The following is a 24,469-nucleotide window of genomic DNA, read 5'->3' on the forward strand; positions in this document are numbered from 1 at the left end:
CAAGCTGGCAGTATTAATTTGTCTATGGTAGATAATACTTGTTTGACCTGGACTAAGCTGGCAGTATTAATTTGTCTATGGTAGATAATACTTGTTTGACCTGGACTAAGCTGGCAGTATTAATTTGTCTAAGGTAGATAATACTTGTTTGACCTGGACTAAGCTGGCAGTATTAATTTGTCTAAGGTAGATAATAGTTGTTTGACCTGGACTATGCTGGCAGTATTAATTTGTCTATGGTAGATAATACTTGTTTGACCTGGACTAAGCTGGCAGTATTAATTTGTGTAAGGTAGATAATACTTGTTTGACCTGGACCAAGCTGTCAGTATTAATTTGTGTAAGGTAGATAATACTTGTTTGACCTGGACCAAGCTAGCAGTATTAATTTGTCTTAGGTAAATAATACTTGTTTGACCTGGACCAAGCTGGCAGTATTAATTTGTGTAAGGTAGATAATACTTGTTTGACCTGGACCAAGCTGGCAGTATTAATTTGTCTTAGGTAGTTAATACTAGTTTGACCTGGACCAAGCTGGCAGTATTAATTTGTCTAAGGTAGATAATACTAGTTTGACCTGGACCAAGCTGGCAGTATTAATTTGTCTTAGGTAGTTAATACTAGTTTGACCTGGACCAAGCTGGCATTATTAATTTGTCTAAGGTAGATAATACTAGTACATAAGTTTTATAAAGAAAACGATAGTATAATTTATTTTGAAAAGTATATTTCTGTAGTACATTAACTAATAAAGTCGTAAAGAAGTAGATATAATAAAGATAATATAAGCCAGCTTTCTATCTGTATCTTATACGTATTTATCTAACTATCAAAGGGAACATACACTACTGGTATATACACATTAGTGTATAAAAGTTTCATGTCCCACTTAACACAACACTCATATTTCCACTTGTTAACGCAGACTTCCTAATTTCCTTTTCCTTCACTAGTTTTGTGTCATGGATTACACGTGTGAGTACAACACACGAATTTAAGTTAATTTAAATAACTGTAATTGGAAACTCATAACACATTCTAAACATTTTGAAATCCATCAGAACACAGAGACTGAATACCAGTGTAGTAAAATTACACATAAAGACATAAAGAGTTTCGATAGAAAGTTCACGACATTTATAAAGATGTGATGTATAGTCTGACTTGATGGTCCAAATATATCTTATATTTTTGTTAAACACTGGAACACCGGTTTACAAACGCATGCGTACATGTATTGTAAATGTTTTAAAATTACAACTCGTAATCCGAGAGTTCGAATCCCGGTCGCACCAAATATGCTCTCCGTTTCAGCCGTGGGGGCGTTATAATGTGACGGTCAATCTCACTATTCGTTGGTGAAAGAGTAGCCCAAGAGTTGGTGATGACTAGCTGCCTTCCCTCTGGTCTAACACTGCTAAATTAGGGATGGCTAGTGCAGATAGCCCTCGAGTAGCTTTGCGCGCAATTAAAAAAACAACAAAAAACAAACAAACATTTGCACCTACCTAAACGTTGTGCGCACGTTTATTGCACGGCCAGATCAGAGACCTCTAGGATTTATTTTCAAAAGAAAAAAATTGTGTGTAGCCAACAATCTTCGGCCCTTCCATTCACAACAGTCCAGTGCATTGACCAAAAGGTTAATCCAAGTTTATATATTTTTAAATGAAAAGGTATTCAACTTGAAGTTTTCACTGATATGTAGCTTCATACACCCTTTATTAACACAAAGCTCCATATTCACTGATATATAGCTTCATGTACCCTTTATTAAGACAAAGCTCCATATTCACTGATATGTAGCTTCATACACCCTTTATTAAGACAAAGCTTCATATTCACTGATATATAGCTTCATGTACCCTTTATTAACACAAAGCTCCATATTCACTGATATGTAGCTTCATGTACCCTTTATTAACACAAAACTCCATATTCACTGATATGTAGCTTCACGTACCCTTTATTAAGACAAAGCTCCATATTCACTGTTATGTAGCTTCATGTACCCTTTATTAACACAAAGCTCCATATTCACTGATATGTAGCTTCATGTACCCTTTATTAAGACAAAGCTCCATATTCACTGTTATGTAGATTCATACATCCTTTATTAACACAAAGCTCCATATTCACTGATATGTAGCTTCATGTAGCCTAAGATCAATTTACTTTAATATCATCCACACCAACTAGACCTAAGAACAATTTACTTTAATATATCCACACCAACTAGAGCTAAGATCAATTTACTTTAATATCATCCACACCAACTAGAGCTAAGATCAATTTACTTTAATATCATCCACACCAACTAGAGCTAACAACAATTTCCTTTAATATCATCCACACCAACTAGAGCTAAGAACAATTTACTTTAATATCATCCACACCAACTAGAGCTAAGAACAATTTACTTTAATATCATCCACACCAATTAGAGCTAAGAACAATTTACTTTAATATCGTCCACACCAACTAGAGCTAAGAACAATTTACTTTAATATCGTCCACACCAACTAGAGCTAAGATCAATTTACTTTAATATCATCCACACCAAGTAGAGCTAAGAACAATTTACTTTAATATCGTCCACATCAACTAGAGCTAAGAACAATTTACTTTAATATCGTCCACACCAACTAGAGCTAAGATCAATTTACTTTAATATCATCCACACCAATTAGAGCTAAGAACAATTTACTTTAATATCGTCCACACCAACTAGAGCTAAGAACAATTTACTTTAATATCGTCCACACCAACTAGAGCTAAGAACAATTTACTTTAATATCGTCCACACCAACTAGAGCTAAGAACAATTTACTTTAATATCATCCACACCAACTAGAGCTAACAACAATTTACTTTAATATCGTCCACACCAACTAGAGCTAAGATCAATTTACTTTAATATCGTCCACACCAACTAGAGCTAAGATCAATTTACTTTAATATCGTCCACACCAACTAGAGCTAAGATCAATTTACTTTAATATCATCCACACCAACTAGAGCTAAGATCAATTTACTTTAATATCATCCACACCAATTAGGGCTAAGAACAATTTACTTTAATATCATCCACACCAAGTAGAGCTAAGAACAATTTACTTTAATATCGTCCACATCAACTAGAGCTAAGAACAATTTACTTTAATATCGTCCACACCAACTAGAGCTAAGATCAATTTACTTTAATATCGTCCACATCAACTAGAGCTAAGAACAATTTACTTTAATATCATCCACACCAACTAGAGCTAAGATCAATTTACTTTAATATCATCCACACCAATTAGAGCTAAGAACAATTTACTTTAATATCGTCCACACCAACTAGAGCTAAGAACAATTTACTTTAATATCGTCCACACCAACTAGAGCTAAGAACAATTTACTTTAATATCATCCACACCAACTAGAGCTAACAACAATTTACTTTAATATCGTCCACACCAACTAGAGCTAAGATCAATTTACTTTAATATCATCCACACCAACTAGAGCTAAGATCAATTTACTTTAATATCATCCACACCAATTAGGGCTAAGAACAATTTACTTTAATATCATCCACACCAAGTAGAGCTAAGAACAATTTACTTTAATATCGTCCACATCAACTAGAGCTAAGAACAATTTACTTTAATATCGTCCACACCAACTAGAGCTAAGATCAATTTACTTTAATATCGTCCACACCAATTAGAGCTAAGATCAATTTACTTTAATATCATCCACACCAACTAGAGCTATTATAAAAGTTATTTAATATTTCTGATAGCTAATAGTGCTCATTATTATCGGCGAAATTGTTGTAATGATTATTCTGGTTAACAAACATATAACGTCTACAAATACACGTGTAGTGAACGGACGTATGGTGAAAACAGAATATACAACATATTTCTACGACTGTTAAACGTTCATTCTATGGTTCTCATACAAACCATATCTCAGAAACAACATTATTTTCGAGTGAGTGTGAGGAACTGTATAATAATAGAGAAACGGAACACAGTTTAATGTGAGCGCATAAAATACTTATGTAGTTATTACTTTACCAATCACGATACATTAACTGCTTATGTAGTTATTACCTTACCAATCATGACACATAAACTGCTTATGTAGTTATTACTTTACCAATCATGACACATAAACTGCTTATGTAGTTATTACTTTACCAATCATGACACATAAACTGCTTATGTAGTTATTACTTCACCAATCATGACACATAAACTGCTTATGTAGTTATTAGCTTACCAATCATGATACATACACTGCTTATGTAGGTATTACTTTACCAAACATGATACATAAACTGCTTATGTAGTTATTAGCTTTCCTATCATGATACATAAACTGCTTATGTAGTTATTAGCTTTCCGATCATGATACATAAACTGCACTCGAAATAACCAAGCTGTCAGTCTCAGTGCATAAACTGTGAAATTATGCAGTCATCAATACATACACACACAGTGGTTATGAAACGATAAATGACTAATCAGTCTTGTCATATAGACTGACTTTTAAATTGAATTGAACTACCATTCTGAAAACATGCTGTGTTTTGTGTGTTTAGTTTACCAACATGTAAACCTTTAAAACTTACGTTTTCTTCTGCATTAAACAGGATATAATAAACGTACCGACTTTCTGGTCACAAACAAATTTAGTTATATATCAAAACGAAGTTTAACACATTTTTATATGCAAAAACGGCTCGTTTGGGCTGAGAAAACACTTTACATAGAAGAGCGAACAACGTTTCGACCTTCTTCGACCGAAACGTTGTTCGCTCTTCTATGTAAAGTGTTTTCTCAGCCCAAACGAGCCGTTTTTGCATATAAATTTCTCAACAAGTGGGTTTCTCGTCATCACTGAAGTTTAACACAGCTATAACTGATTTATAATTTCTTTCCTATATTGAGGGTAAAAAAATAACACACGCACCATAAAACCAACATTTTGTGTTTGGCACAACGTTTCGGTAACACTGTTATGATGATCAGGGTTAGGACTCTCAATTTGGCCTATATTCAGTTACAACCTTTAATTAGTTTTGTTTCTAAAAAGAATAAGGCAACATTGGAGACGCCAGTTTCGTTAATATTGTAGATAATTATCTATAATATTATTTTGGCAAAATAAAGTTACTTTACTAATTTCGAAATATACAGCCTTTCTACTTAAGAAACGTAGTTTTTACCAAACATCAGATAGTATGTAGATCAGAGTTGTATGGTTGGTGTGGTAGAACTTAAGGTATATACTGGAAAGTTTAATATTTTATTAAATATTTACAGCTATTGTATATCGAGATATTTAAGATTTTAGGACTTGGGAGACATGTCTGTGTTGTGCCGAAACCTACAGTTAATAATAGTAACTCTGTCTCGGATAGATATTTCTTCTTGCTTTGATCTCATGAGTTTCGTAGAGAAAATACAACTATTTAGTTACGTAAAAGAAAGGAAACTGAAACCCAAACTAGTATATTTGCTTAAGCATGATTGAGATGCAAAATCACGTTAACATTTGGCTTTACTAGTACAAAGTTTCAAACATCCAACAATTTGTTGAGACAGAAGTAAGTCTATGGACTACAATCCTGGGTTCCATTCCTGATCTTATACTTACGCATTTATATTTTCAAAACGCTTTTTCTAGCGCCTTCGCCTTGAACATAGCGCTCGAATTTCGCTTAAGAAATGCATTTGAATTAGGACAGGTAAACAGTAATTGAAGACTGAATTAGGACAGGTAAACAGCAATTAAAGACTGAATTAGGACAGGTAAACAATAATTAAAGACTGAATTAGGACAGGTAAACAGTAATTAAAGACTGAATTAGGACAGGTAAATAATAATTAAAGACTGAATTAGGACAGGTAAACAGTAATTAAAGACTGAATTAGGACAGGTAAACAATAATTAAAGACTGAATTAGGACAGGTAAACAGTAATTAAAGACTGAATTAGGACAGGTAAACAGTAATTAAAGACTTCTATGACCGGTAATTTGACTAACTTTATAAAGCTTTTATAAGTTATTTTGTAGTCATGTTTATCAGTGTTTATTTACGTAGTATAATTACACAAAACTAATTTGACATCGAATTATGCGCACACTTCAAATAAACATTTACAGTTTCGATATTATATTCCTTAATATTAAATTGAACTCGAAACTTGACGAAAATAAAAGTTTATATCAATTTCTCGCTTGTTGAGATGAGTATAGGATACCTGGACAGTTGGTAATGTAGCAACATGTTGACCAGTATACCTGTTATATCTAGGACTGACGAGGCCTTTCGCCCAAGATCAACACTCAGCAGGCGGTCTGTGATACGACAGGCATATGTTGGTTGAGACATTGCGTATATTATCGTTTCGATGTGAGCTAGATTACGCTAGTGAATATTAATTTTTATCGATTTTATTTTAAATCATTACACGTGAGAATCACACTTATGTTTATATTAATATAGTATACGATGTGACCGATAGTTGTATTATACAAAACAAAGAACTGTATCTGTGAGGCAGGGGTCCTAAAACTGTGGGTCACAACTCTTCATTGTCTGGCCAGGATTTACTGAAGTTTAAAATATGCATTTCTTAATAATTTGAGATTTTCTAAACTTAATAAATATATATGTATATATATGTTCAATGATGGGTCTTAGAATTTCATAAAACTCAGAGGACGAGGTTCAGCGGAAAACAAACTGTAGAAAGATGTATAGTACAGCCCCTAAGTTAGTGTAGATTTGTTTGTTTGGAAATTTCGCACAAAGCTACTAGAGGGCTATCTGTGCTAGCCGTCCCTAATTTAGCAGTGTAAGACTAGAGGGAAGGCAGCTAGTCATCACCACCCACCGCCAACTCTTGGGCTACTCTTTACCAACGAATAGTGGGATTGACCGTCACATTATACACCCCCACGGCTGGGAGGGCGAGCATGTATATCGCGTCGCGGGCACGAACCCGCGACCCTCGGATTACGAGTCGCACGCCTTACGCGCTAGTCCATGGCGGGCCAAGTTAGTGTAGAACAACCGGAGAAAGATGTATAGTACAGCCGCTAAGTTAGTGTAGAATAACCGGAGAAAGATATATAGTACAGCCGCTAAGTTAGTGTAGAACAACCGGAGAAAGATGCATAGTACAGCCGCTAAGTTAGTGTAGAACCACCGGAGAAAGATGTATAGTACAGCCGCTAAGTTAGTGTAGAACAACCGGAGAAAGATGTATAGTACAGCCGCTAAGTTAGTGTAGAACCACCGGAGAAAGATGTATAGTACAGCCGCTAAGTTAGTGTAGAACCACCGGAGAAAGATGTATAGTACAGCCGCTAAGTTAGTGTAGAACAACCGGAGAAAGATGTTTAGTTCAGCCGCTAAGTTAGTGTAGAACAACCGGAGAAAGATGTTTAGTTCAGCCGCTAAGTTAGTGTAGAACAACCGGAGAAAGATGTATAGTACAGCCGCTAAGTTAGTGTAGAACAACCGGAGAAAGATGTACAGTACAGCCGCTAAGTTAGTGTAGAACAACCGGAGAAAGATGTTTAGTTCAGCCGCTAAGTTAGTGTAGAACAACCGGAGAAAGATGTATAGTACAGCTGCTAAGTTAGTGTAGAACAGCCGGAGAAAGATGTTTAGTACAGCCGCTAAGTTAGTGTAGAACAACCGGAGAAAGATGTTTAGTACAGCCGCTAAGTTAGTGTAGAACAACCGGAGAAAGATGTTTAGTACAGCCGCTAAGTTAGTGTAGAACAAACGGAGAAAGATGTTTAGTACAGCCGCTAAGTTAGTGTAGAACAACCGGAGAAAGATGTTTAGTTCAGCCGCTAAGTTAGTGTAGAACAACCGGAGAAAGATGTATAGTACAGCTGCTAAGTTAGTGTAGAACAGCCGGAGAAAGATGTTTAGTACAGCCGCTAAGTTAGTGTAGAACAACCGGAGAAAGATGTTTAGTACAGCCGCTAAGTTAGTGTAGAACAACCGGAGAAAGATGTTTAGTACAGCCGCTAAGTTAGTGTAGAACAAACGGAGAAAGATGTTTAGTACAGCCGCTAAGTTAGTGTAGAACAACCGGAGAAAGATGTTTAGTTCAGCCGCTAAGTTAGTGTAGAACAACCGGAGAAAGATGTATAGTACAGCCGCTAAGTTAGTGTAGAACAACCGGAGAAAGATGTATAGTACAGCCGCTAAGTTAGTGTAGAACAACCGGAGAAAGATGTATAGTACAGCCGCTAAGTTAGTGTAGAACAACCGGAGAAAGATGTTTAGTTCAGCCGCTAAGTTAGTGTAGAACAACCGGAGAAAGATGTATAGTACAGCTGCTAAGTTAGTGTAGAACAGCCGGAGAAAGATGTTTAGTACAGCCGCTAAGTTAGTGTAGAACAACCGGAGAAAGATGTTTAGTACAGCCGCTAAGTTAGTGTAGAACAACCGGAGAAAGATGTTTAGTACAGCCGCTAAGTTAGTGTAGAACAAACGGAGAAAGATGTTTAGTACAGCCGCTATGTTAGTGTAGAACAACCGGAGAAAGATGTTTAGTATAGCCGCTAAGTTAGTGTAGAACAACCGGAGAAAGATGTTTAGTACAGCCGCTAAGTTAGTGTAGAACAAACGGAGAAAGATGTTTAGTACAGCCGCTATGTTAGTGTAGCCGCTAAGTTAGTGTAGAACAACCGGAGAAAGATGTTTAGTATAGCCGCTAAGTTAGTGTAGAACAACCGGAGAAAGATGTTTAGTACAACCGCCTAGTTAGTGTAGAACAACCGGAGAAGGATGTTTAGTACAGCCGCTAGGTTAGTGTAGAACAACTGAAGAAATATGTTTTTATTTATTGATATCACTTTCAAGTTAAAAAACAAAAGTTATATCGTAACTTACAAACTTTTACATTTACTTCTGATAACTTACACCAAACTTTGAGGAATGTCTTATGTAGATTTTGTAAGGGTAGGTGTATTACTTGTTATTGTAAGGGTAGGTGTATTACTTGTTGTTATTGTAAGGGTAGGTGTATTACTTGTTGTTATTGTAAGGGTAGGTGTATTACTTGTTGTTATTGTAAGGGAAGGTGTATTACTTGTTGTTTTGTAAGGGTAGGTGTATTACTTGTTGTTATTGTAAGGGTAGGTGTATTACTTGTTGTTATTGTAAGGGTAGGTGTATTACTTGTTGTTATTGTAAGGGTAGGTGTATTACTTGTTGTTATTGTAAGGGTAGGTGTATTACGTGTTGTTATTGTAAGGGTAGGTGTATTACTTGTTGTTATTGTAAGGGTAGGTGTATTACTTGTTGTTATTGTAAGGGTAGGTGTATTACTTGTTGTTATTGTAAGGGTAGGTGTATTACTTGTTGTTATTGTAAGGGTAGGTGTATTACTTGTTGTTATTTAGGGGTAGGTGTATTACTTGTTGTTATTGTAAGGGTAGGTGTATTACGTGTTGTTATTGTATGGGGTAGGTGTATTACTTGTTGTTATTGTAAGGGTAGGTGTATTACGTGTTGTTATTGTAGGGCAGGTGTATCATGTTGTTATTGTAAGGGCAGGTGTATTACTTGTTGTTATTGTAAGGGCAGGTGTATTACGTGTTGTTATTGTAGGGTAGGTGTATTACGTGTTGTTATTGTAGGGCAGGCGTATTACTTGTCATTATGTAAGGGTAGGTGTATTACCTTATTGTTATTTGTAAGGGTAGGTGTATCACTTGTTGTTATTGTAAGGGCAGGTGTATCACTTGTTGTTATTGTAAGGGTAGGTGTATTACTTGTTGTTATTGTAAGGGTAGGTGTATTACTTGTTGTTATTGTAAGGGTAGGTGTATTACTTGTTGTTATTGTAAGGGTAGGTGTATTACTTGTTGTTATTGTAGGGTAGGTGTATTACGTGTTGTTATTGTAAGGGTAGGTGTATTACGTGTTGTTATTGTAGGGTAGGTGTATTACGTGTTGTTATTGTAAGGGTAGGTGTATTACTTGTTGTTATTGTAAGGGTAGGTGTATTACTTGTTGTTATTGTAAGGGTAGGTGTATTACTTGTTGTTATTGTAAGGGTAGGTGTATTACTTGTTGTTATTGTAAGGGTAGGTGTATTACGTGTTGTTATTGTAAGGGTAGGTGTATTACGTGTTGTTATTGTAAGGGTAGGTGTATTACGTGTTGTTATTGTAAGGGTAGGTGTATTACTTGTTGTTATTGTAAGGGTAGGTGTATCACTTGTTGTTAAGCACAAACTACACAAAGAGAGACTTGTGCTCTTCCCCCCACGAGTATCGAAACCCGCTTTCTCGCAGTATATGTTTGCAGACATTCCGCTGTGTCATTGGGGGAGGGGCGTTTATTACTTGGTTTGTGTCAAGTCAGTCGCGTACATCCATACTAGAGTTTTCAAGAGACCAAATGAGCGAAATTGTTAGCAATTAAATTAATTTGTTGTGTTGTTGTTAAGCACGAAGCTACACAACACAATATGTGTTCTGCTCATCGCGGGTATCAAAACTCAGTATCACTCGTGCTCACCTCAAAGCCGTGTTGTGTTTCAGCGCACACTCTAGACATCGTCTCTCTCTGGACTTAGAGATTTAAACCAAGATCAAAGTGACAGCCGCATATATAAGTATTGTAATACGTGTTCGAAAGAACGTAGAAAAATTATAATGATTCGAAAGAAATGATGAAGAAACAATACTACGTGAATCGTGTGTCACAAGAAACAGGGGTGACCCACGTGTCACGTTAAAACCGATGTGAATTTTTTGTTGCATGAAATCCGTGTGAACTTCGTATCGCATAAAACAGGTGTAAATTGTGTCACACATAAAACAGATGTAAATTGTGTCACACGTAAAACAGGTGTGAATTGTATCACACATAAAACAGGTGTAAATTGTGTCACACATAAAACAGGTGTAAATTGTGTCACACATAAAACTGGTGTGAACTGTGTCACACATAAAACAGGTGTAAATTGTGTCACACATAAAACTGGTGTGAACTGTGTCAAACTTAAAACAGATGTAAATTGTGTCACACATAAAACAAGTGTGAACTGTTTCACCAGTAAGCGAAAAAAATTTTGTGTCGCGTAAAACTGAAGCGAATTTTTTCGCGCGAAACCGGTGAGAATTTTTAAAAAGTCGCTCAAATTCAGACAACCTAACTGATTTGTTTTTAGTCCGTTCTTCAGTTGGAAGTATATGGAATTTCTTTCAAATATGTATGGACTGGTGATGAGGGAGATCGACTGGAGTGTGAGAGTCTGGAGCTCGAACCCCCGTCACCAGATATGTTCGCCCCTTCAACTCCAATATTTGTTGGTAAGAGTTGATTGATGTTAATCAGCTATCTTCCTTCTCGTGTATCACTGTTAAATTAGGGACGGTTAGTGCAGGTTGCATTCGTATGGCATTGCGAGAAGTTCAAAACAACCAATCTAATCACAAACTTAATATTAACCAACCAATAAAGTCTGTTCTAATCATTATTAGCTCTATAGATTATTCATTCTTAATCGAGTGAACACTTTAAAAGTGTTTTTATTATTTTTTACCCTTCAATGCTCTTTAACTGAGTAAAGGATTGTAAAAAGAAACTTCGTGTAAACAAGTGTAACAAGAAGATTAATTAGTTTTTGAGGTAAAGTTAGAATACAAAGGTTTCAAGTAAAACACGATGTAGGCTTATGAAATATCAGACTCTGTAAGTGTCTTATTGGCCGAGTAGATAGGCTTATGAAATATCAGACTCTGTAAGTGTCTTATCGGCCGAGTAGATTTGTTTGTTTGTTTTGAATTTCGCGAAAAGCTACTCAAAGGCTATCTGTGCTAGCCGTCCCTAATTTAGCAGTGTAAGACAAGAGGGAAGGCAGCTAGTCATCACCACCCACCGCCAACTCTTGGGCTACCTCTTTTACCAACGAATAGTGGGATTGACCGTCACATTATAACGCCCCCACGGCTGACAGGACGAACATCTTTGGTGCGACAGGGATTCAAATCTGCGACCCTCAGATTACGAATCGAACTCCTTTAACCCGCCTGACTATGCCGGGCCTCCGACCGGGTAGACGTTGCTCGGGATCCAGTTCACTGTATCTGTTTCAAACTTTTGAAGAAACGGGGTGTATTATGTGTAAAATAAAGGCAACGTATATATGTTCAAATCAATATTGTTTTCTGTTTAGAATCATGTTTTACACGTTGAGTTGAGAATTAATTGAAAGTGTTAATAACCAGAAACCGAATTTTAGATACGATAATTTTAATCGAATTTTGAAATAAATATTTTTCGTACATGTGAGCTTATTTGTACCTAAATATTGGTGCTTTTTATATTAACACATCGACTGTATTTCTCAAATTGTTTGGACAATAATGGAGTCCTGCTAGGAACCATGGGAACGAACACATAACTGGCACACAATAAATTACATCAAGCTTTAACCTGAGTTCCAGTTCCTTAAAATGTCACTGTATGTTTAACCAAGTCATAAGTTATACAGTTTAATATAAATTAAAGTTTGTATCCCTATTGGCTGAAACGATACATTAGAACTCACGATTTCAAGGAAGTTTGCTGTCAAACAGTTATGTTTTGTTTTCTATAATCTGGATCTATTTCCAAACATAACTACAGATAGTCGAAAGTGTTATTTCAATATTACTTATGCCTAAAGTAAATGGTAAAGACCTATTTTTCTCTTCAAACTTTGCTTTTCTGACCTGGGAGCGTATAATGAAAACATGATGGGAGACTATACGTGAAAGTGATTTACATTACAGTCGCAAATCTCGAAAAATTAGTCACTTTTAAACAACTTTGTATAACTTTAGTATAAATGCATGTAAATCTTGATTCATATGTTGTTTTATTCAGACCTTATGTGAATGAAAATGTGCAAATTTGCCCATTTTTACATAGAAAATAGGTTAATTTTTAAATTTCATTATCCAGGTCACTAAAGCAAAGTTTGAAGGTAATAATGGCCATTTTCTGTACTTTTACAACATAAGCCATTAAGAAATAACACATACTATCCAGGAACAAAATTTGTGTTATATAGTGTAATAACACATGCTATCCAGGAACAAAACTTGTGTTATATAGTGTGATAACACATACTATCCAGGAACAAAACTTGTGTTACATAGTGTAATAACACATACTATCCAGGAACAAAATTTGTGTTATATAGTGTAATAACACATACTATCCAGGAACAAAACTTGTGTTATATAGTGTAATAACACATACTATCCAGGAACAAAATTTGTGTTATATAGTGTAATAACACATACTATCCAAGAACAAAACTTGTGTTATATAGTGTAATAACACATACTATCCAGGAACAAAATTTGTGTTATATAGTGTAATAACACATACTATCCAGGAACAAAACTTGTGTTATATAGTGTAATAACACAAACTATCCAGGAACAAAACTTGTGTTAGATAGTGTAATAACACATACTATCCAGGAACAAAACTTGTGTTATATAGTGTAATAACACATACTATTCAGGAACAAAACTTGTGTTATATAGTGTAATAACACAAACTATCCAGGAACAAAACTTGTGTTAGATAGTGTAATAACACATACTATCCAGGAACAAAACTTGTGTTATATAGTGTAATAACACATACTATCCAGGAACAAAACTTGTGTTATATAGTGTAATAACACATACTATCCAGGAACAAAACTTGTGTTATATAGTGTTATCAGCTCCTTACAATTAAAACTAAAGGAAGTTCTTCATTAAATGTCACTAAAACAGATCCCTAATTTAGTTGTGGAATATTAGAGGGAAAGCATCTAGTCACCAGTAGTAGCAGTGATAGATTAGGGGAAAATAATATAGTCACCACTAGCTCGTAGTCTCTAACTTAGCAGTGATTGATTACGGGGAAAGCAGCTAGTAACTACCGGCTGGAAGTCCCCAACTTAGAAGTGATAGATTAGAGGGAAAGCAGCTAGTCAACACCGGCTGGAAGTCCCCAGCTTAGAAATGATAGATTAGAGGGAAAGCAGCTAGTCAACACCGGCTGGAAGTCCCCAGCTTAAAAATGATAGATTAGAGGGAAAGCAGCTAGTCAACACCGGCTGGAAGTCCCCAGCTTAGAAATGATAGATTAGAGGGAAAGCAGCTAGTCAACACCGGCTAGCAGTCTCCAGCTTAGAAATGATATATTAGAGGAAAAGCAGCTAGTCAACACCGGCTGGAAGTCCCCAACTTAGCAGTGATATAGTAGAGGGAAAGCATCTAGTCAACACCGGCTGGAAGTCCCCAGCTTAGCAGTGATAGAGTCGAAGGAAAGCAGCTAGTCAACACCGGCTGGAAGTCCCCAACTTAGAAATGATAGATTAGAGGGAAAGCATCTAGTCAACACCGACTAGCAGTCCCCAACTTAGAAATGATAGATTAGAGGGAAAGCAGCCAGTCAACACCGGCTAGCACTCTCCATCTAAGAAGTGATAGATTAGAGGGAAAGCAGCCAGTCAACACCTGCTAGCAGTCTCCAGCTTAGAAGTGATGGATCAGAGGGAAAGTAGTTAGTCAACACCGGCTAGCAGTCTCCAGCTTAGAAGTGATAGATTAGAGGGAAAGCAGCTAGTCAACACCGGCTGGAAGTCCCAACCTAGAAATGATAGATTAGAGGGAAAGCAGCCAGTCAACACCGGCTAGCAGTCTCCAACTTAGAAGTGATGGATCAGAGGGAAAGCAGCTAGTCAACACCGGCTAGTAGTCCCCAACTTAGAAGTGATAGATTAGAGGGAAAGCATCTAGTCAACACCGGCTAGCAGTCTCCAGCTTAGAAGTGATAGATTAGAGGGAAAGCAGCTAGTCAACACTGGCTGGAAGTCCCCAACCTAGAAATGATAGATTAGAGGGAAAGCAGCCAGTCAACACCGGCTAGCAGTCTCCATCTAAGAAGTGATGGATCAGAGGGAAAGCAGCTAGTTAACACCGACTAGCAGTCCCCAACTTAGAAGTGATAGATTAGAGGGAAAGCATCTAGTCAACACCGGCTAGCAGTCTCCAGCTTAGCAGTGATAGATTAGAGGGAAAGCAGCTAGTCAACACCGGCTGGAAGCCCCCAACCTAGAAATGATAGATTAGAGGGAAAGCAGCCAGTCAACACCGGCTGGAAGTCTCCACCTTAGCAGTGATAGAGTAGAGGAAAGCAGCTGGTCAACGCTAGCTAGCAGTTGGAGAGAAAGCAGCTGACAACCACCGGCTTACTACCAACTTATGAGCTACTCTTGACGAACGAATAGCAGGGTTATAACGACACCATGACTGAAAGGGCGAACATGTCCGGTGATGGAGACTCGAACCCACAAATTACGAGTTCAACTTTCTGATCAGCAGATCACATTAGGCTACTTCTCAAGAGAAATCACCGAAGCATTCGAACTTTCTCACGAATACGATTATAATTTCTGATCTAAATACAAGAGTGGATTTCCTGACCTCTTTCATATTTCTATAGAGAACTTCGTCAACTAATTTTGTACAGAACTGTGTAAACTGAGACACCTGGCGTATCCATAGTTGTATAAAAGTATTATCTGGGTGTTATAAAATTACATCTGCTAAGGATCATAATGAAGGTAACGTGTACGTTGCAGTAAATGGTTGAATGTTAGATAATATTTTATATCCACATCTACACGAATGAGTGTCACCATGGTACCACACCACGCTTTCTTCGTGTCAAGTTGGTCTACACACCCAGTTTTGCAAGTGTGTTAATTATTTTCTAGCGCGTAGCGCGGCATGGACAGGTGGTTCGGGGACACTCTAGTCGTAACCTGAGGATCGCGGGTTCGAATCCTCGTCATACCAAGTATGTTTCCCCTTTCAGCCATTGGGGCATTATATTGTTTCTATCAATCCCACTATTCGTTAGCAAAAGAGTAGTCCAAAACTTGGCGGTGGGTGGTAATGGCTAGCTGACTTCACTCAAGTCTTACACTGCTAAATTAGGGACGATTAGCGCAGATAGCCCTCGTGTACCTTTGCGGGAAATTAAAAAACAAACAAACAATTATCATTTTCTTGGACGCGGGTCGTATGAACAGATAAAGAACTTAGAAACACATGGTTGTATTTATCGTCACATGAGCCAATACTTCTAACTGTAATTTGTCTACAATTTGCTTAACATAACACTGTTATGTTACTGACTGTTATGATTACTAGGTTTCATATGTAAACGATTTGAATGGATATTATTAAGTTACAACTTCTGTTATATATTATCATCGCTTACTAATTTCTCGTGCACGCGATTTCTGTTTGGAAACTTTCCACCAGGTGCATCATAAGGTTTTTTATTTAGTGCAAATAAACCTTTGTATGCTAGTTTGTAATTTTTATCCTCTGCGTGTTTTTCTATGAAAATATGAATATTTACACATTCAGTATGATTGTGTATTTTGGTATGCAGAAAGAGGGTGAACATATGACATATGACAGAAACATATGACATTCACAGCAGTGATACAAAAAAAAAAAAAGCCCGTGTTTCTAAAGTAATTATGAACAAAGAGATGCAGATGACACTGTGATGTTATTTGTTAAAATCTTCATTCATTTATAAGAAATTACTTTTTGTTTTATATACAGAACCAGTGTGAAAACCATGCAGTTGATGTCAAGTAACTTGATGTTTGTTTTGTATCAGAACCAGTGTGAAAACCATGCAGTTGATGTCAAGTAACTTGATGTTTGTTTTGTATACAGAACAAGTGTGAAAACCATGCAGTTGATGTCAAGTAACTTGATGTTTGTTTTGTATCAGAACCAGTGTGAAAACCATGCAGTTGATGTCAAGTAACTTGATGTTTGTTTTGTATACAGAACCAGTGTGAAAACCGTGCAGTTGATGTCAAGTAACCTGATGTTTGTTTTGTATCAAAACCAGTGTGAAAACCATGCAGTTGATGTCAAGTAACTTGATGTTTGTTTTGTATACAAAACAAGTGTGAAACCATGCAGTTGATGTCAAGTAACTTAATGTTTGTTTTGTATACAGAACCAGTGTGAAAACCATGCAGTTGATGTCAAGTAATCTGATGTTTGTTTTGTATCAGAACTAGTGTGAAAACCATGCAGTTGATGTCAAGTAACTTAATGTTTGTTTTGTATCAGAACCAGTGTGAAAACCATGCAGTTGATGTCAAGTAACTTGATGGTTGTTTTGTATCAGAACCAGTGTGAAAACCATGCAGTTGATGTCTAGTAACTTGATGCTTGTTTTGTATCAGAACCAGTGTGAAAACCATGCAGTTGATGTCAAGTAACTTGATGTTTGTTTTGTATACAGAACCAGTGTGAAAACCGTGCAGTTGATGTCAAGTAACCTGATGTTTGTTTTGTATCAAAACCAGTGTGAAAACCATGCAGTTGATGTCAAGTAACTTGATGTTTGTTTTGTATACAAAACAAGTGTGAAACCATGCAGTTGATGTCAAGTAACTTAATGTTTGTTTTGTATACAGAACCAGTGTGAAAACCATGCAGTTGATGTCAAGTAATCTGATGTTTGTTTTGTATCAGAACTAGTGTGAAAACCATGCAGTTGATGTCAAGTAACTTAATGTTTGTTTTGTATCAGAACCAGTGTGAAAACCATGCAGTTGATGTCAAGTAACTTGATGGTTGTTTTGTATCAGAACCAGTGTGAAAACCATGCAGTTGATGTCTAGTAACTTGATGCTTGTTTTGTATCAGAACCAGTGTGAAAACCATGCTCACGGTATAAAACAACAAAACATTTCGAAATTAATTAGGCCAATGTGCAGTAGTAGCAAATAAAAGCTACCAACGTGAAAGTTGCTGCTGGAAGCACGTGTAGTGAACGGAAAGGAACACTGCCAACAAATGTACATCATAACTGAGGTTTCTGGTGAGATAAAACTGCCAACAAATGTACATGATAACTGAGGTTTCTGATGAGATAACACTGCCAACAAATGTACATCATAACTGAGGTTTCTGATGAGATAACACTGCCAACAAATGTACATCATAACTGAGGTTTCTGATGAGATAACACTGCCAACAATTGTACATCATAACTGAGGTTTCTGATGAGATAACACTGCCAACAAATGTACATCATAACTGAGGTTTCTGGTGAGATAAAACTGCCAACAAATGTACATGATAACTGAGGTTTCTGGTGAGATAACACTGCCAACAAATGTACATCATAACTGAGGTTTCTGGTGAGATAAAACTGCCAACAAATGTACATGATAACTGAGGTTTCTGATGAGATAACACTGCCAACAAATGTACATCATAACTGAGGTTTCTGATGAGATAACACTGCCAACAAATGTACATCATAACTGAGGTTTCTGATGAGATAACACTGCCAACAATTGTACATCATAACTGAGGTTTCTGGTGAGATATTTTCAGAGTCAGAACAGAGACAGACTATTAAAAGAAGCGTTTAATTTTTATTATAGGTTTCGTTGTAAACTCTACATGAACACGCGGTCCTAAGTTACAGGCCTAGCATGGCGAGGTGGTGGTTAAGGCACTCGACTGAGGCTCGCAGATTCGAATCCCCGTCACACCAAACATGCTCGCCCTTTCAGGCGTGGGGGCGTTATAATGATTTCTTATGATTTCTTTGTCAATTTTGATATTTGTTGGTAAAAGAGTAGTTTATGAGTTGACGGTGGGTGGTGATGACAAGTTGCCTTCCCTCTAGTCTTACACTACTAACTTAGGAACGGCTAGCGCAGATAGCCCTCGTGTAGCTTTGTGCGTTATTCAAAACAAACAAAACCAAACCAAACGTAAGTTACATGCATTTCCATCTTGGAATGTAAGAAATTACACTTTGTGTCACAAATTACTGGAACTTCTAGTTGTCTTTAAGATGCGGAATTAAAAACAGGAAATCGGAAACCTAGGGTTCTCCTACACCCCTTCAACTTCCTCTTGAACCCCGCAGTTTTAAGTACGGTGTCCCACATATGGCCAGAATAAAAATAGGAAATCGGAAACCTAGGGTTCTCCTACACCCCTTCAACTTCCTCTTGAACCCCGCAGTTTTAAGTACGGTGTCCCACATATGGCCAGAATTAAAAACAGGAAATCGGAAACCTAGGGTTCTCCTACACTCCTTCAACTTCCTCTTCAACCCTGCAGTTTTAAGTACGGTGTCCCACATATGGCCAGAATTAAAAACAGGAAATCGGAAACCTAGGGTTCTCCTACACTCCTTCAACTTCCTCTTCAACCCTGCAGTTTTAAGTACGGTGTCCCACATATGACCACATGTTCTCAACAGTTATCCCTCTAATTTAAAATCCTGAGAGGAACGTAATTCAAAGTCGTAGTTTTTTCTATATGTAGCCAGTAGTTATCCTGGCGATCATAGAACAACGTGGACACATTTTAATTGATTTATTTACTGTTCTCAATCATGTGCTGAAGAGAGAAAAGATAGTTCGAAGAGAACAGTAATACCTTTAACTGAATACTAAATGTATCTAACTTAAACATGTTTCATTCTTTTAACAGCTTTTACAGACAAAATTAATATGTTTTTTGAATGGAAGTTGTTCCAATGCTACAAGAGGAAATGGTTTGAAAATCGGTTTCTCATTTAAAGCGCATTTTGCACTCATCGGCTCTACTCGTACGTCAGTATAAGACATTTCACTTGAGGGACGGACATGTCAAAACTCATTAACTCCACTTGTATGTCAGTATAAGACATTTCACTTGAGAGACGGACATGTCAAAACCAACCGTGAACACATCGTATTCATGTTTAATAGAGGTCTTGTAGTCATATCTTCCTGCTTCTAGTTATACTGGTGTAACCTGTTGGTTAGGGCAGTTGATTTGCAATCTCCAGTAAGTAGGTTTCAATCCCACCACAAAATCTGCTGGCCTTTATGGGTCCGTTATAAATCCAAAGTCAATCCCACTGTTAATTGGTTAACAATAGCCCCAAGAGTTGGCTGTAAGTAGTATTGACTAGTTGCTTTCCCTCTAGTCTATCACTACTAGAGTTGGGGACGACCAGCGCAGATAGTCCTTGTGTAGCTTCGCGCGAAATTCAAAAACAACAAAATATTTCTAGTTTCAGAAGTTTTCTGCCTTTTGTTTTCTTCTTGTGGTACATAAAGATTTTTACTTTCTTATTAACTGTGGAAGGAAGTTACTTGTGATATGTATTTTAGAAGGAACTTACTTGTGATATTATATTAGAAGGAAGTTATTTGTGATATGTATTTTAAAAGGAAGTTACTTGTGAGATGTATTTTAGGAGGAAGTTACTTGTGAGATGTATTTTAGGAGGAAGTTACTTGTGAGATGTATTTTAGAAGAAGTTACTTGTGATATGTATTTTAGGAGGAAGTTACTTGTGAGATGTATTTTAGGAGGAAGTTACTTGTGAGATGTATTTTAGAAGAAGTTACTTGTGATATGTATTTTAAAAGGAAGTTACTTGTGAGATGTATTTTAGAAGGAAGTTACTTGTGAGATGTATTTTAGAAGAAGTTACTTGTGAGATGTATTTTAGGAGGAAGTTACTTGTGAGATGTATTTTAAAAGGAAGTTACTTGTGAGATGTATTTTAGAAGGAAGTTACTTGTGAGATGTATTTTAGAAGAAGTTACTTGTGATATGTATTTTAGGAGGAAGTTACTTGTGAGATGTATTTTAGGAGGAAGTTACTTGTGAGATGTATTTTAGAAGAAGTTATTTGTGATATGTATTTTAAAAGGAAGTTACTTGTGAGATGTATTTTAGAAGGAAGTTACTTGTGAGATGTATTTTAGAAAGTTACTTGTGAGACGTATTTTAGGAGGAAGTTACTTGTGAGATGTATTTTAGAAAAAGTTACTTGTGAGATGTATTTTAGGAGGAAGTTACTTGTGAGATGTATTTTAAAAGGAAGTTACTTGTGAGATGTATTTTAGAAGGAAGTTACTTGTGAGATGTATTTTAAAAGGAAGTTACTTGTGAGATGTATTTTAGAAGGAAGTTACTTGTGAGATGTATTTAGAAGAAGTTACTTGTGAGACGTATTTTAGGAGGAAGTTACTTGTGAGATGTATTTTAGAAGAGTTATTTGTGATATGCATTTTAAAGGAAGTTACTTGTGAGATGTATTTTAGAAGGAAGCCACTTGTGAGATGTATTTTAGAAGAAGTTACTTGTGAGATGTATTTTAGGAGGAAGTTACTTGTGAGATGTATTTTAGAAGAAGTTACTTGTGAGATGTATTTTAGGAGGAAGTTACTTGTGAGATGTATTTTAAAAGGAAGTTACTTGTGAGATGTATTTTAAAAGGAAGTTACTTGTGAGATGTATTTTAGAAGGAAGTTACTTGTGAGATGTATTTTAAAAGGAAGTTACTTGTGAGATGTATTTTAGAAGGAAGTTACTTGTGAGATGTATTTTAGAAGAAGTTACTTGTGAGATGTATTTTAGAAGGAAGTTACTTGTGAGATGTATTTTAGAAGAAGTTACTTGTGAGATGTATTTTAGAAGGAAGTTACTTGTGAGATGTATTTTAGAAGAAGTTACTTGTGAGATGTATTTTAGAAGAAGTTACTTGTGAGATGTATTTTAGGAGGAAGTTACTTGTGAGATGTATTTTAGAAGAAGTTACTTGTGATATGTATTTTAGGAGGAAGTTACTTGTGAGATGTATTTTAGAAGGAAGTTACTTGTGAGATGTATTTTAGGAGGAAGTTACTTGTGAGATGTATTTTAGAAGAAGTTACTTGTGATATGTATTTTAGAAGAAGTTACTTGTGATATGTATTTTAATAACACTAAAACATTTATATAAATAGTCAATAAATTAAGTTCTAGGAATACAATAATACCACGTACTGTACAACAATACCACGTACTGTACAATAGTGCTACGTACTGTACAATAATACCACGTACTGTACAATAATACCACATATTGTACAATAATACCACGTACTGTACAATAATATCACGTACTGTACAATAACATCTAGGCTTTATTCTGTGTTCAGTGATATGGAAGGTCGTCCTCGGAACTGAGAAAATATAGTGGTATATTAGTATGAATTCACATATTTTCTACTTGATAAAGGACAACTAGATATCGAATAAGTATGATATACTGGGGTTCAAATTCCGAAAACAGCTGGTAATCCACATTGCCAGTAAGAAAACACGACATGGTTGGAAAAAAAGTGCATTTTAATGAGTTTCTGGTATCGGATCTGTTCAGATTCCAATTATTTACTCCTAATGAAGTCTGAAATTGTTTGTGTTCTTCTCAACTAATCATCAGAATAATAGTTGTAGATAATGAAAATGATATTAAACGCTGAAATTGTAACGACGGTTATTATTCTAAATAACGATTACGTAAGATATTATGCAGTCTTTTATAATGGATAGAGAAATGAAAAGTGCGTTTTATAATCAGTGGTTTAATAGACTATACAATGTACTAAGCCTTTCTACAGTCCTTGCAGCTTAATTGTGTATAACGAATGTTTGAAAGTCATTAACTATTGCAACATGTAGTTTTGATTCAGTTTTCATATAATACAATCTTCATCTAGTTAACTACAAAAAAATATAACCAACTCGTCCACAACTGTGTCTCTGTTTTGTTGTTCATCTATCAATTAATAAATAGTTATTTTACCATCTCATATTTCTAACATCATTGTTCACTCTTAATACGTGGAACGTCCATTGTGTCGATTTATATCTTAGGGGTGTAAATAAAAAATTTACATAACATCTCATGATACCGTCTTCTCCCATAATAATAACATATCTGCCATATAGTTCATCCCCCAAAACACAACAGTATGACTATATTTGAGAAACCTGATGATCAATTCCTTAAAGGACCTGGCACGACCTTGTGGTTAGGATGCAAGTTCGAATCTCCACCACTGAACATGCTCGCCCTTTCAGCTGCGGGGGCATCATAATATGACAATCAGTCACAATATTCGTTGATAAAAGAGTAAGTGAAGAGTTGGCGGTGGGTGGTGTTCAATAGCTCCATTCCCTCTAATCTACTACTCTTAAACTAGGGACGGCTAGCGCAGATGGTCCTCATGTAGCTTTGCACAAAATTAAAAATTAACCATAAACAATCCTCTAAAAACGAACAACATAAGTTAAAAATTATGATAGTTCGAGGGCGATCTTCCTTCCTCTGGACTTAACTACTATTTTTTTGCCCGATGTGTCTGATACCTGCCACGGATAGCGATGATGTAAACATTATTACCACTACACTAAACATACTTATTTATTACACACTTGTTTGTGTCCTTGGTATTATTTTCGCATACTGTACATGAACTTCTTCCAGTCGAACTGTCTTAAAAATATAGACATTAAATTTCTTTCTGGCTCAACTCCACAAATGTATCGAAATTAATTAAAAGTGGTGTGTTTCTTCTTCCAAGGACTTCTGTGGCTTAAAAGTATTCTTAATTAATAGACTGTTTACACTCGATTGGCTGAGGAACGTAATTCTGTAGAAGTTCGTCGTGATACCATTTGAGTGATTTTATTTGAGACCTTGAAGTTAACATTATTAAGTGAGAAAAATAATTCCTAAACTGTCAAACTTATTTATAAAAATTCCAACAATATCAATAAATGATATTCAATATTTACAAGTTTAACAATTATATGTTTTGGCTTTTATTAATAGACTTCAAACGCGGTTGGACGTATTCAGTAAGAATTAGCAGAGTGAATCTTGGTGGAGGAGTTATAGTTAAGAAGCGCCCTCTAGAAACAATTTACACATTATTGATTTCTCTGTAGAAACGGAGAATTTGCTATCATTACACTTTCATTACAAAATTTAAACAAGAAGGCAACTAACCATGTTCATCTGTCTAAATATTTGTTCTATACATGCTCAGATATGGACTCGCATCTGGACTTACAAGCTAAATTTACGTATGTTCGTGGATACCAGGAGAAAAGTTTAGGTAAGTGGTAGTACCTCATTATTTTTCTTCTTCTTTATTTAGAGAGCAGAAACCGTCCCAAAACTGTGAAGGGTGATATAGATGTGGGATGTAGTGGACTTTAACACACACATCACGCTCTCCTAATTACTATTCGTTTGATTATTTTATAATTTGGTTATTCTTCACGTGAGCCTGGCGAACGGAGGTTAAGACTGATAGACGATGTATCCCCATCGCAATGTGAGTCCTACTTCCACGGTCACCTCCAAAATCTAGGGTACATATTATATTCCACATTATTGACTGTACCTTTTCGGTTGGTGCATCATTTTGACTTTTGTTTATAACAGACTATGATTTTGTTTTATTTCACTTGACTGTTCAGTATTTACACGCATACACTCACCGAGGTTTTTGTAGCGAAGGAAACGGGAAAATA

At 36.1% G+C, this 24,469-nt stretch overlaps 1 long non-coding RNA gene across 2 annotated transcripts in view; it reads left to right on the forward strand.

Annotated features, from left to right (window-relative positions):
- The window catches only part of LOC143237514 (uncharacterized), a 113,966-nt gene that overhangs the window by 40,611 nt on the left and 48,886 nt on the right, over positions 1-24,469 (forward strand). Inside the window, exon 1 of one of the 2 annotated variants that reach the window (XR_013020118.1) lies at positions 23,930-24,048. The exons of the other annotated variant lie outside the window; for it this stretch is intronic. This is a non-coding gene — a long non-coding RNA (uncharacterized LOC143237514). Of the gene's footprint in view, positions 1-23,929; positions 24,049-24,469 lie in introns of those variants that run through there. 2 annotated transcript variants of the gene reach the window in all.

This window comes from Tachypleus tridentatus, chromosome 2 (genome assembly GCF_004210375.1).
Source record: "Tachypleus tridentatus isolate NWPU-2018 chromosome 2, ASM421037v1, whole genome shotgun sequence".
In the NCBI taxonomy this organism is placed as follows: domain Eukaryota; kingdom Metazoa; phylum Arthropoda; class Merostomata; order Xiphosura; family Limulidae; genus Tachypleus; species Tachypleus tridentatus.